This window comes from Nicotiana tomentosiformis, chromosome 2 (genome assembly GCF_000390325.3).
Source record: "Nicotiana tomentosiformis chromosome 2, ASM39032v3, whole genome shotgun sequence".
Lineage (NCBI taxonomy): Eukaryota > Viridiplantae > Streptophyta > Magnoliopsida > Solanales > Solanaceae > Nicotiana > Nicotiana tomentosiformis.
The window spans coordinates 84,911,909-84,926,165 of record NC_090813.1 but is presented as its reverse complement, the minus strand read 5'-3'; the positions used below and the strand labels follow the sequence as shown (position 1 = coordinate 84,926,165).

The 14,257-nt window shown below is 39.9% G+C and overlaps 1 long non-coding RNA gene across 1 annotated transcript in view; it reads left to right on the top strand.

Moving 5' to 3' along the window:
- LOC138906575 (uncharacterized) overlaps window positions 1–11,297 on the top strand; it is a 64,333-nt gene extending 53,036 nt beyond the window's left edge. The window contains exon 2 of the long non-coding RNA XR_011414035.1: window positions 11,102–11,297. This is a non-coding gene — a long non-coding RNA (uncharacterized lncRNA). The remainder of the gene's footprint in view (window positions 1–11,101) is intronic.
- Window positions 11,298–14,257: the final 2,960 nt, after the last annotated feature.

The window sequence follows — 14,257 nt, the reverse complement described above, 5'->3', positions numbered from 1 at the left end:
TCAAATCACAGTATCGACTCAAATCAACAAGTGCTGGTAATAAACCTCATATCAGACAAAACCTCGTTCTAAAACCGTTGTACACTGCCGATGATAAAAGAAACATATCGAATTCATAACCATTCATTAGACCAACAGGTCATGGAGCTCCCGTTCCTTCTACAAGAACTATAGCAAATTTCAAAGCCGACTTCCGATATTATCCTCCTAATTATACCACAATCAATCTGATAGCATCTATTCTAGGCCCAATGACCTCGTCTCCTCCAGCACGACCACTCTAGTGACATGACACATCAATACAATTTAAATCCACAACCCGTGCAATCCGTGCACCAGATAACAACATTCCAAATGTACCCAATCGTAATAATGACCCAAACAGGAGAACCGTTCTGCAAGCTCAACGATTACCACCCCGACGCAATGCTAATAACCCATTACACACCGCAGAACTATAATATACGAATCTTACACAAGGGATCATATTTCCATATAACCCTGCTGCAATACGCGACCCTATCCAAATACTGGTCCATATGAAACACCTCAAGTCACCTTGCTAAAATCAATAACCATGCGCAATTCGATATCAAGTACCCAAAGTACATTACTATAACCACAGAGAAGCAAACGACACCATGCCACATAAAATCTGAAAGAACGTGACCAATACATCATCAACCAAGCAATATCCAATACTATTCTCGCTCAAATTCTGCTATAAGGCCATAATAGAACCGCACCATATGTGCATATAACCAACTAATCACAACTCCTCGTAGCATAGAAAAGTAACTCACCAATCATTCCAGAACACGAATAAGCTTCACATCAACCGAATGGCACATCCTTCAACAATAGCAGTATGCAGCCAATCAATCCTGATCGGTGTAGAATACACATCCTAATTGGGCCTACCAATGGGCCTCAAATCAACTATGGTCAGCCACCAATAGATAAACAACCTTCGAACGTCCACAATGACGGAATCATAACACCTTCTATCATCTGGCTAGCTCCGGCCACAACTTCACAGTCCATGAAATAATCTGCTCATGAGAACTCCCAATCTTCAATTCCATAGAATACATGAATCACCCTATTTGATTCCACCTCCATCGCCCGAATGCCTAACACCTCTCTCATACACAATCCTCCCACGAGAAATACTTTGAAGCTTCTTCTGTGCCACCTAGTCATCGGAAATCATTCATGCTCCCTAAGAATTTATGTCCTTCCCTTCAAAACTGAACTGTGGCCTGGTACATGTAAATCCTATTCCCGCACAACACACCACATCTATTATGCCATCATGTGACAAGCATAAGAATTCCATTATCAACTCTAAGTCACTAGCAAATTACATACCTTATTAGTCAGAAACCTCTTTCTTGCTTCTTTCTAGGGGAAAATCATAACACACAACACGTTCCGTACATCGGCAGAAAATATCTGGTTCAAACCATGGTAGAACCCATCATGAACACTTTGAAATCCATTTGCACATAATCAAGCTATCTGAACCGAATTCCTCTAACTTCACCAAGCCACACAGGTTGCCAAATTCGGGAGCATTGCCACGAAACACCTGTAGATACTAGCCACGTCATAAGTACACAAATAATCGATCATACCCATTACTGTGCTACACCAACCTACTTCCAAACTGTACTATTTCCCCAAGTCCTTTCCAAATTGCCTTCAAATTGCTATTTTATTTCCTTATTAGAACACTACTATCCTTAACTAAAACTTGCCCCATGAACTCTAGCATAGAATCGCACCGCCCTAAGGCTTATAAGCCGCCGAATTCCCTTTTTATGTATTCCAAAGGTTCCACAACCAAAAATACTTACTCCGAAGAGACTTTAGGTGAATCTAAAATAGTTTCCTTTACCTTCTTGATACTGAAATGCATAATTCACAATGATATAAGATGCCACGAGTCTCAATACCGTTCAATGCAACTCCCAGTTTTCTAGCCATATTTATAAATCTTGAATCCATTGGAACCATTCTCGAGAGTCATCCACTCTACTCAATTCTCAAATTAACCGACCAAACGGACTGAAACGACCTGTGCCCCATTAGCACACCAACAACTAAGGGAATAAAAAGTAACCCACACTCCTACGTAACCGAGCAAATTCCCGCTCCATGTACACTACATTCTCTGCGAATAACCACTCAATTATTTTATAGTCCTCCTATAACCATAGAGCGTAATACAACTTGTGTCCAGAAATTCCTTTACCCGAGTCATCCTCGACCTCGACCTCTGCAAGTCATAACTGATTCACCGGTATACCCTGAACCGAAAATAATACGACCCATAACCGTGCAATCAACTCGTCGATAGCAGACTCCCCCACTTAGCCTTAAGCTGCTATTATATAAAATTAGAAATTGTAAGGATTTCTCCTTCTCAATTACCAAGGTCTCGCACCGTTAACCTGCCAGACTTCTCGAAGTCTTTTATTAAGCCTTTCATGAACATTCTGAATCTCCAGCCAAAATCACATATGCGAACTCCTACCGGGTAGTGAGTAATATTCCTCGCAAACGCTTCATCAACATCATGCCACCGCTAGCTGCACACATGAGATAACCTATATGTGAAATTCCTTACCGATATCTTCCAATGACACTGCACTGAGTGCAACGACCACTAAATCTGTAAATTCTCCTGAGTTCATGCTCGCCCACCATTTGTACAAGTCTGCACTTTCCCTATTGACATCAACTATACGTCAACAATACCTTCCGAACTCAAGTCATATTGCACCTGACATGATAATCAGATCTCCATGCCTCTATTCATTTCAAACACACTCCTTTCTGCCATATTAAATTTTTCCTTTGTACTCTAACCATCACTCCAAATAGAGTTTGCAGGCCGATTCACATACTAACATGATTCGAAACCATTCTGCACTTTCTCAAGGCGCACGACTACCCTACTAGTGAGTTCATATGCTAATTTGCCTCTCTTACTTCGGTTAAATCATCTCTTTTAAGAAACCTCTCAACCTCTACTTCTCCTACTTGACCTGTTAGTACTTCAACCACCACGAAATACTTCCTGCCATGTCTTCCCTCATAATTTTCTACCCAACTATTGCATCAAATCGAAATGTATCTCTGTCGCACCTGAACCAATAAAATATTACCGACTCTAAGTCTCTTCAAAGATTATCTTTCCCAAGCCATCAATATCAAATACCCATTCGCAACTACCATTACTACACAACCACTTACTCTTCTTGAGTTCAAACTCATTGACATACATGAGAATTTAATTTGCCCCAAAATTTAACAATGTGAAAGATCCTTCAAAACATTCACACTCGAGACGGTACGTCGCATCAAAATGAAAATCCAAGCACCCAATGGCCTTCCTTTACATTCAAATAAAACATTTCTCGTCACATTCACATAGTCTTAACACTTCTAGAAGTTACGTCATACTCACCACAAAGCCATTCCACTGCTCATCGAGCCACAATTCAACTCGTAGTGACATTATCGGACATATGAGTCCAAATGTATAGGTTACAACTCAAGCTACCGAGCCTAAGCTGCGGTCTAACCATGGCCTCATGTCCTACAGACTGGCCCACCACCATAACACAGAATACACATCTCAACCTTGTTCATAGAATCACAAGCCGGCGATGCACAACTGATACCGAGCGCTCATGTGCGCATACGAGATGCGTGGAAGGAATTCAAAGAGTTATGTCTCAAGCTGAATCATTTTCGCACGATAGAATACAAGAATGTGAAGCTTCCTAAAGGTTTCGTAGCCTCTCGAAGATAAGTACAAACGTCTCTGTACCGATCCGCAAGACTCTACTAAACCCGCTCATGACTCGTGAGACCTATGTAACCTAGGCTCTGATACCAATCTGTCACGACCCAAAACTAACCCTGTCGTGATGGCGCCTATCGTGGAACTAGGCAAGCCGACTCATTTCCAAAACAAACCAATATATTCATTTCAAAGATAATTTCAAGTTAAAAACCTCCATTTAAAGAGTTCAAATCAAAGAAAAACAGAAGTGCGGAAAAGAAAAGCCCGACATCGGGGTGTCACTAGTCATGAGCATCTATTACGATCTGTCTAACAATGTCAAGGCTAACTCAGCCTGGAAAATAGCTAAATACAACTAGAGGAAGATAAGAGGGAGAAGAGCAGGGGCTGCGATCGCAAAACAGCTACCTTACTATCTCCGAGAAAACCTGCAACCAGAATACTCAATAACCGCTACCGTGTCCAGCTACACCTGAATCTGCACACAAGGTGCAGGGAGTAACGTGAGTACGCCAACTCAATAAGTAACAACAATAAATAAAGACTGAGCAGTAGTGACGAGCAATAAAGCATGTAACGTTCATATCAGGAAATCTCAGCAAAATACCACATGCTCTTAAAAATCAGGATTTGAATCAAACATCTCGTTTAAACCCAGTTCCAGTAAAAATCATTTAAAGATATTTTTCCAACAGTTTTTCAAACAAAGGCTCAGCAAATGTGAGTAAAAATGATGAAATCATAAACAACCCCTCGGGCAAACCTCACAGTCACTCTTGCCACTCGGGCATACCTCACAATCACTCTTGCCACTCGGGCATACCTCACAATTACTCTTGCCACTCGGGTATACCTCACAATCACTCTTGCCACTCGGGCATTCCTAACAATCACTCTTGCCACTCGGGCATACCTCACAATCACTCATCACTCGGCACTCGGCACTCGCACTCAGTAGGTACCTGCGCTCACTGGGGGTGTGTACAGACTCCTGAGGGAATCCTTTATCCCAAGCGCTATAATCTGCACGGACAACTCACGTGCGATAATAATAAAGTATGCTGCATGCGGGTAGCCCCGATCCACACTCATCCTCACAAATCAGGCCCTCAGCCTCACTCAGTCACAAGTATGCTGCAGGCGGGCAGCCCCGATCCACACTCATCCTCACAAATCAGGCCCTCGGCCACACTCAGTCATAAATATTTAAAGCCACTCGGGCATTTCAGTAAAACAAGTCATTCGGCCCAAAACATTTGTATGCATCAAAATAGAGTCATAAAACTGAGTTATGCAGTAAACAAGTATAACCATGACTGAGTATAGATTTTCAATCAAAAACAGTGAGAGGATGATACAAAATAGCCCCTAAGGATCCAAACAACATTGGCGCAAGGCCCAAACATGGCATTCGGCCCAATTTACAAAAGTTCTTTCTAAATCATATAAGTATCAACGGTTTCAACAAAGTATGCAACTTTACAGTTGCCACGGGACGGACCAAGTCACAAATCCCCAACAGTGCACGCCCACACGCCCGTCACCTAGCATGTGCGTCACTTTAAAATAATAGAATGATACAAAATCCGGGATTTCATACCCTCAGGACTAGATTTACAATCGTTACTTACCTCAACAAGATGAACCCAATGTCGAGCAAGCTAATCAATACTCAGGAAATTTCCACTCCGTGCATATCCACCTCTGAATGCTTTCTTGTCTTCTCAATTCAATGCCAACGATCCGAAACTGAAATTCACCCCTTAATGATAATACAACGATCTACTATGCTAAGCAACTTCAATCTACAATATCAACATCTATTGGGACCAACATTAGTAACCCATTCCATAGTTTCAGCCATTTAGACAATCTACCAAACACCTAGTGGGCATACATTTATACATTTATTAACCATAGAATTAGTTCTTGCAACTCCCATCATTTATCAACAATTCATCCCACCATCATTCTTTAACAACTCATAATCCTAACATCACATGTGTGACCAACCATTCTCAAAAGTACTATTCATGCCATGAACTAGAGTTTTATAATCCAATCTTTCAACCATTAAAACATGTAACAAATGCTTCAAATACTTCTAACTACTCATAATAAACAAGTTTGAAGCATTGGAATTACCTCTAGTAGATCAATCTTGAAAATCACAACTTTGGTGATTTTTGTGTTCTTGAGGATTTGATGATGAAATCTTGTATTTGGATGTACGAATGATGTTAGAAATCATGTATATTGAGTAATAATCAACCCAAAACATCATTAACAGCTTACCTTGGTTGATTGGACATGATTTGAGCTCAAAATCGTCCCTTCACCTCAAGAACCCTAACCCACAAATACTCAAAATATCCCCCTTCCCCGACCTTGTATTTATAGGCCCAGATTTCTGGGTTTCGGATGCGGCCCTGGATGCTTCGCATCCCCACTTCACTCCTCTTTGAAGGTCGGATGCGGACCTGGACGCTATGGCAGCACTTCACTGCCAGCCTCTCTTTCGGACGCGACCTCGGATGCTTCGCATCCGCAGGCTCCTCCGCCAGCCTTTGGCAATTTGGTCATAACTTCTTGTAGGAATGTCCAAATGACGAACGGTTTGAAGCGTTAGAAACTAGACTCAAAGATATTTAATTTGATAGGTAATACACCATATTACACTTCGTATAATGAGAGTTATGCTTAATGGAATTTAGGTCTTATGCGAACTCACTTTAAACTTTAATCTTATGAAATTTCCAACTTCCAAACTTCTCATTAACCATTCGAAATCATCCCGAGCCCCTAGGGACCTTAACCAAATAGACCAACAAGTCCTAAGATATCATACGGAGCTATTGGAATCATCAAAATTAAATTCCGAGGTCATTTACACATAAATCCATATTCGGTCCACTTTTCTAACTTAAATTTCTCAATTATGAGACTAAGTGTCTTATTTCACTCCGAGTTCCTTTCGGACCCGAACCAACTAATCCGATACAACTCAACACAGCTGAACAACACATAAATAAGGATAGATGGGGAAAACGGATCTATAACTCTCAGAACGAACGACCGGGTCGTTACAATTCGCTTGAGGTTTTTATGTTTATTATTTTCTTTATTTGATTTTTATTTTTGTTTATGTCGTTTTATTATTGCTAGTTGTTTATGTGTTTACAGTTTTTCTTTATGTGTTACTGCTTTATAACTGTCATCATATACATTACCCGGTCAATTCTTTCTACAACAAGTCTCGTAGTACGCATCGCGTACACGAACTCTTCGTTGAGTCAACCTTATTTTAGGAGTGGGGGTCGTCGGACGTATGGAGTGAGTGAAAAGCTTGAGCAGTCACTATCGACCATACGCTCCCCCGAATTGCCTTGTTAGTGAACCTCAAACGTAGGTCAGCCTTTAGTTCATTTTTATTTGAATCATATCATTTGTGACCTAGCAGGGCCCGGTCTGGTCCTAGGTACCGTATCCTTTGTAGGAAGCCTGTCCAAATTGTGTCAAATGGGTCCGCCGGCCCAAAAGGACATTAAATCATCCTATGTGCTAAATGTTATATCTTTGAGGGTAGAAAGGTCATTTGTCAGACTGATGTTTGGGAAGGAAGGTGAAAAATGAAGTAAGAGAGAATATTGAGGGTTTTATCACTTTTAGTTTCTTGCCCGTTTTCTAAATAAAATAAAATAAAATAAAGATTTTACACTTTCTTATCATTTTTCCAAAAAGAAAACAACAATTTTTCCAAATTAGTTGCATTTGTTTTCAAAGCTTTCTCCCATATCTAATCCTCCCGAACTACGGATACCTGATTCTCGTCTTTTGAGATGGGATACGTAGGCAGCCCATATAGGGTCCAGTCTTCCTAGTGAGTTAAGTTCTTGGCTTCGGGGGTCGTAGCCAAATCTTGCATGTCTAGCCATTTTGGCCACATCAGCCGTTTTGCAAAATAGGGCCATTTTTGCAAAATGGTTCAGTGACCCATGTCTTAGAATCCTATGTCCACAAAAAGATGTTCTCCCAGTTTAAGGTTCATTCCTGTTGAATTTGCATGCTTAGCCAATTTTTTTCCATATAGGTCATTTTTGCAAAGTGGGGCCATTTTTGCAAAGTAATTTTGGAGACCCTGATTCCTAAGAGGTTGGGGCTACATAGGCCCTCGTGAGGTGTTTTCTGTGTCTTAGAGGTCAGCCTAATTGAGTTTGCACTAATAGCCACCCTTGGCCACGTAGGCCATTTTGCAAAATAGCCCAATCATATCTTGCATGTGTCCAATAGGAGGTGTTGTGGCGTCGCATAGTGTCTTGAGTTACTAAATCTATTTAATCTTATTTTTCTCATTAAGGTGTGGATTTATTTACCGGAGCTTGAGCATGATAGATGCCCCAGGGACAATCTTAGTCAGGACCGTTGCTTTCAGGAGCTGTTTGAGGAGACTTTTTATATTTTGAGTATGTTTTGTCTCTTATTTTATAAATCTTGTCCAGTAGTACTGATTCGTTTAGGTGGTGTCACAGTTTGTCGTAATCTAGTTGAGCTTGTCGAATCTTTTGTTATCGTAATTCCTATGATATATTTGTAAACCAAAAAAAGCTATAAATGGAAAATCCAAAAAGATATTTGTTTTTAGTTTATTTTGTCCACTACTTTTCCAGAACTACGCTTGGTCCGATTCATGTGGAACATGATACGTAGGCAACCTACATCGGGTTCGATCGAATCATATTTTTAAAAATAAATTAAAAAAAAAAAGTTGTGGGATATGAGAAATGAGAGGAAAGAAAAGAGTGACAATCAGAAGGAAAAAGAGAGGAACGAAAAGAGAGGAAAGAAAATGAGCAAACCAAGGAGTGTTAATGAGAAAAATGAAGAGAAAAAGGGGCAAGAAGAGTGAACTTGGGATGATGCCAATATGACATTCGTACCCTCGAAGTCATTTTAGAACCGATAATTGTGACTAGGTGCACTGCACATAATGTGAGATTATCTTATGTTAAATGCCCTAACGCTAATGTGATGACTTTATTTTATTCCTCTTTGTTATCTTTATTATAACATAAGGGTGGTTGGTTTGTGGTTCTTAAGCTATTACTCTTCCCTACAACATAAAGTTGAAAGGCAATGGAAGACGACAACGGAATTGAGTTCGTTGATACTAGTGCCCAAAAGCAATTAGTTGAACAAGACATTGGGTTGGTTGAAGAGGTAAGGATGTTAAGACAACACGTGGTGGACATGTATCAGACTTGGATGACTGGTAAGGCACCACCCCTGCCACCACCTAGCTTCCTAGATGCCACTCCCACCCAAGCCCCGGTCAATCATGTCAGATGATCCCCCATATTCTCTAGATTTTCCCGCTTATCATAGCTTTCCTAACCTCCCTAGTAGCTCCATTGTTCTTCCTCCAACTATATTTGCCAAAAATAGCCCTCTTGTCGTATCCACTATCCCCGCTATCACAACTTCTCAACAATGTTTCTTTCATAGATCCAACAGTGAACACCAGTTCAAACCTTTTGATATCCAATACTACCCCCCAGAGTTGGCCCACCAGGTCCCAGACTCATATAATCATAGCTCTTAGAATGAGCCTCACGTCAAAAATGAAAAGTTCACAAGGAAAGAAGAGCGAGATGAGATATCCAGAAAGCTGAAAGGTATAGAACAATCCTTAAAGAACATGAAAGGGATGGATAATCAGATTAACATGTCTTACAATGGCTTGTGTATGTTTCCTAATATTCATCTGCCCATGGGGTTTAAAATACCAAAGTTTAACTTGTATGATGGGCGTGGAGATCCAGTAGCCCATCTGAGGGGTTATTGCAGTGAAATGAGAAGTGTTGGCGCGAAAGATGAGTTGTTGATGGCGTATTTCAGTGAGAGCTTGAGTGGGGCAGCCTTGGAATGGTACACTCGTCAAGATGTCAGTAAGTGGTATGCATGGGATGACATAGCTCAAGATTTTGTTCGACACTATCAGTACAAGTTAGACATTATCCCAGACCGCTCCTCCCTATCTAAGATGGAAAAGAAACCCGAAGAAAGTTTTAGGGAGTTTGGGTTCAGATGGAGGGAACAAGCTGCTCGAGTCAGTCCTCCGATTTATGAAGAAGAAATGGTTGAGCTTTTGCTACAATCTCAAGACCCACCTACTTCAGTCATTTGATCCCAGCTTTAGGTAAGCCTTTCAATGATGTGGTAAAAATGGGGGAGATAGTAGAAGAAGGAATCAAGTCAGGCAAAATTATGAGCTACTCTGCATTGAAAGATATTACAGAAGACATTCAGAACATCTCAGTAAGTTTGCGTGGAAGAAAGAGAAATAGAAAAGATGTTGTTGAGCCCCACCAATGATAAGATCCAGTGGGTGTTCCTGCTCAATGCTTTCAGCCTCAATATCGACCACATGAATATCCTCGTACTCCAGATTATCCTCCCCAATGCTACTTCTCTCCACAAAATCTCCAAAGTCATACTTCACCTTCCCAGTACTCTATCCAAAATGCACCGTCATATTCTCCACATCCACAAGACCCGCAATGGCTTGCACCGCCACCACAAATATCTTACCCACCTCTACAAGCATATCAACCACCTACCCGCAAAAGGTTCCAACCGAGGACGAAGTACAAAATGAAAAGGCAATAGCAAAGAGAAAAGTCTTTCACTCCTATTGGAGAATCATATGCCAGTTTGTTCCAAAAGTTGAGGCAATTGGACATGTTGAAGCCAATTCAGATAAAAATGTCGAACCCCCTTCCAAAGAATTTTGATTATTCTCAAAGGTGCGCATATTTCTCTAATGCCCCGGGGCACAACATAGAAAGGTGTTGAAATCTGAAAAGAGCAGTCCAGAATCTTGTTGATGCAGGTGACATTATCATGCAAAATCCAGATGCAGCGGATACTAGCAAAAATCCATTACATGTTTATAATGAGACGCATATGGTGGGCATGATTTGTGTTGAAAAGGAATATGAGAACTCTTCTGAGTTCCTTGGAGGGCCACTTGCCGCAAAGTTTTCAGTGCTATCAGTCTCGGTTCCAGAAGTTGATCTTAAGAACGAGTTGGAAAAAGGGACCCAAAAGCTATTTGCTAGGGTCAACGTGATGGGGACTTGTGAAGGTCCTAGTAATGTCGATGTGCGACTCAGTGGCTAAGATGTCGAGCTTGAAAATTGGAAAGACACTGCTTTATTGGTTAGCCATGGAGGAGTCTTGGTAGTTTTTTTTTTGTCATCATTTCTATTGTCCGGGTTATTTCAGGGTTGTAATCCGGATATTGTCTTGTGACTCAAACCCTTCTATCCTTTTATTTTGCGTAGATCGATGAGTCTTGTTACCTCGTTTAGTGTTATCTAGGATTGTTCTAGGGTTGTAACCCAAGTATATTTTGCTTGTTTTGTTGTTCAAACCCTTTCACCGTCTGTCGAATGCAATCTCCTGTTTTCTGTTATTTCTAGTCAGTTTTTGTTTAGTTCTCTTTTCCTTTTATAGTTCTTTTCATGGTGACTCTAGTGACATGATATGCACGTAGAATTCTCAGTCTGGTCTTGAAAGTTAGTCTAATCATGAAGCACTTGAACAAGTTTTGAAGATGACAGAGACATTTAAGGGAAACAAGTAAAGATTTGGGCATTTTGAGATCACTTAAAGCCCGAATTGTGTGAAACTTGGGCAGATAGTTTGGAAAGTTAAGAGGACTACAAGAATTTGTTACAACAGAGTGCGTCCCATGCAATTTGAAGCGAGAAACTTTGAGTTCAAGTGCATTTCAATTTACAAAATAAATCTAAGAGAATTTGTCACTTGAAGTGAATAAGGACCCATTCCGACCTCCGAAAGAGGATGAGGAACTCCTTGGTCCTGAAATACCTTATCTCAGTACAATTGGTGCACTTATGTATCTTGCTAATGCTACAAGGCATGACATAGCATTTTTTGTTAATTTACTAGCAATATATAGCTCTTCTCCTACACGGATTCATTGGAATGGGATTAAGTATATTTTGCGATATTTAAAGGGAACTCTTGACATGGGTTTGTTTTATGCTAACAAAGGTAGTGCAGATCTTGTTGGTTATGCAGATGCAGGTTATTTATCTGATCCCCATAAAGCTCGATCTCAAACTGGGTACGTATTTACATGTGGAGGTACTATCATATCATGGTGCTCCACAAAGCAATCTATTGTTGCTACTTCTACAAATCATGCTGAGATAATAGTTATTCATGAAGCAAGTAGGGAATGTGTATGGTTGAGATTAGTGATTCATTTCATTCGAGAAAAATGTGGTTTGGAATGTGATAAAGATTCACAATTTTATAAGAAGACGATGTTGCATGCATAGCCCAATGAAAGGGAGAATTTATAAAAGGAGATAGAACGAAGCACATTTCACCAAAATTATTCTACACACATGATTTTCAGAAAAATGGTGATATTGATGTGCAACAAATCCGTTCAAGTGACAATCCGAGAGATTTGTTCACTAAGTCTTTGTAAACTTCAAATTTTGAGAAGATGGTAGACAATATTGGAATGCGGAGACTCAAATATTTGAAACAAGGTTTTTATCAGGGGGAGTGAAATACGCACTGTACACTTTTTTCCTTACTAAGATTTTTTCCCATGGGGTTTTTCTTGTAAGGTTTTTAATGAGGCAGCTAGAATTGCGTATTACTAAATATGTGTACTCTTTTTGCTTCACTAAAAAAATTTCCACTGGGTTTTTTCTAGTAAGATTTTAACGAGGCACATTATCTTTTAATGAACATCTAAGGGGGAGTGTTATGAAAATATTATATTGTGGATGTCCATTCATTACTCCGCTATAGATAATCTTCCTAAAGAAGATTCTCCATTTAGGACTCTATTGAAGTTTATCTACAAGCAGCTGATGCAGGCAGGTTGCAAGCAACTAAATGAAATGATTTGCAGCAGCTTCTTATTAAACATGCAGGTTGTAAGCAGCTCATGCAGACAGCTTACAAGCAGCTAATGCATGCAGGTTGCAAGCAACTCAATGAAATGATTTGCACCAGCTTCTTATTAAACAGACAGATTGCAAGCTCATGCAGACAACTTACAAGCAGCTAAAGAAAAGCCTTGCAACTGCTTCCTGAAAAGCCTCGCAGCTGCTTCATTTCTTCTATAAATAGAGGAGTTTTCAGTTCATTATGAACATAACTTTGAAAGTTGAATAAAATATCAATCTCCCTCTGTCTTCAATTTATTTCTTTTATAGTCCTTATTTTATAACATCAAGCAAATTGTGTGTTCCGCCATACTACTATTTTTTCAATTTTCTAAATATTATTTTAAGGCACTTGAGGAAATTGATCTTTGACGGAAGTCAACCCAATTAGACCCGGTGGGTCCCTTGTGCTTCTCCTGTATAATCTGCAGAGTCATCGTTACATTTTGGCGCGCTCCTAAAAATTCTGTATAATCAACCCACTCTCTAAAAGTCTTCCTCTCTCTAAACATTCAGTGCCTTTCTGTTTCGCTCTCGTAGAAGCTCTCATGTACTATCAATGGCGGCTCACGGTTATGAATTTCTCTCAGAAAGGGGAAGGGCCATATTACTACGCGATCCTCCCAGTGGCGACCAAGTCAAGTGTACTATCTGTGGAAAACATTTTCTTACTCATCTCCGCTTGTGGACATAAGTCACTTTGACCGAACCACGTTAAATTTATGTGTCTTCTTTATATGCTTTAATTGTCGTTGTTATCAACTCTCATTGTCTTTGTTATTGTGATTATAACATTGTTTGGCTAAATTTCGCACTACCCGGGTTCCCTATTCTAACAAATTGGTATCAGAGTCGAATCTAACCGGGATAGTTTCAACAGCCAAATATGACTTTAACAAAGACTTATGTTGAGAAATTTGATCGAAGTGTAAACTTCGGAATGTGGCAATTAAAGATAGAAGCTATCCTAATTCAGGATGGCTTAGACTTGGCATTACAAGGGAAGGAAAAGAAGCTTTATATAATTCGTATGGGTGAAGGTACCTCTATTCTCTCTCATCTTGACACCTTTGATTCCATTCTTATGGATTTGAGTAATATAGATGCTGAAATTAAAGATGAGGATCAAGTCGTGTTACTGCTTTGTTCTCTACCCCATCTTTTAAGCATATAAAAGATACTATATTTTATGCAAAGGATAATATCTCTTATAAGGATATTAAATCTATCTTAAAATCAAAAGAACAGATAGATAGTGATATTACTGGGGAAGCTAGTGGAACTCAAGCGGAAGTTGGCTTGTTTGTTAGGGGCAAATCCGACTTCATATCCAGATACAATAATTTAGAGTGTCGCTATTGTCATAAGAAAGGTCACATTATCTCTAAATGCTATAAACTGAAAAATAAAGAAAAGCATAAAGAAAGAAAAAAAGAGCACAAAA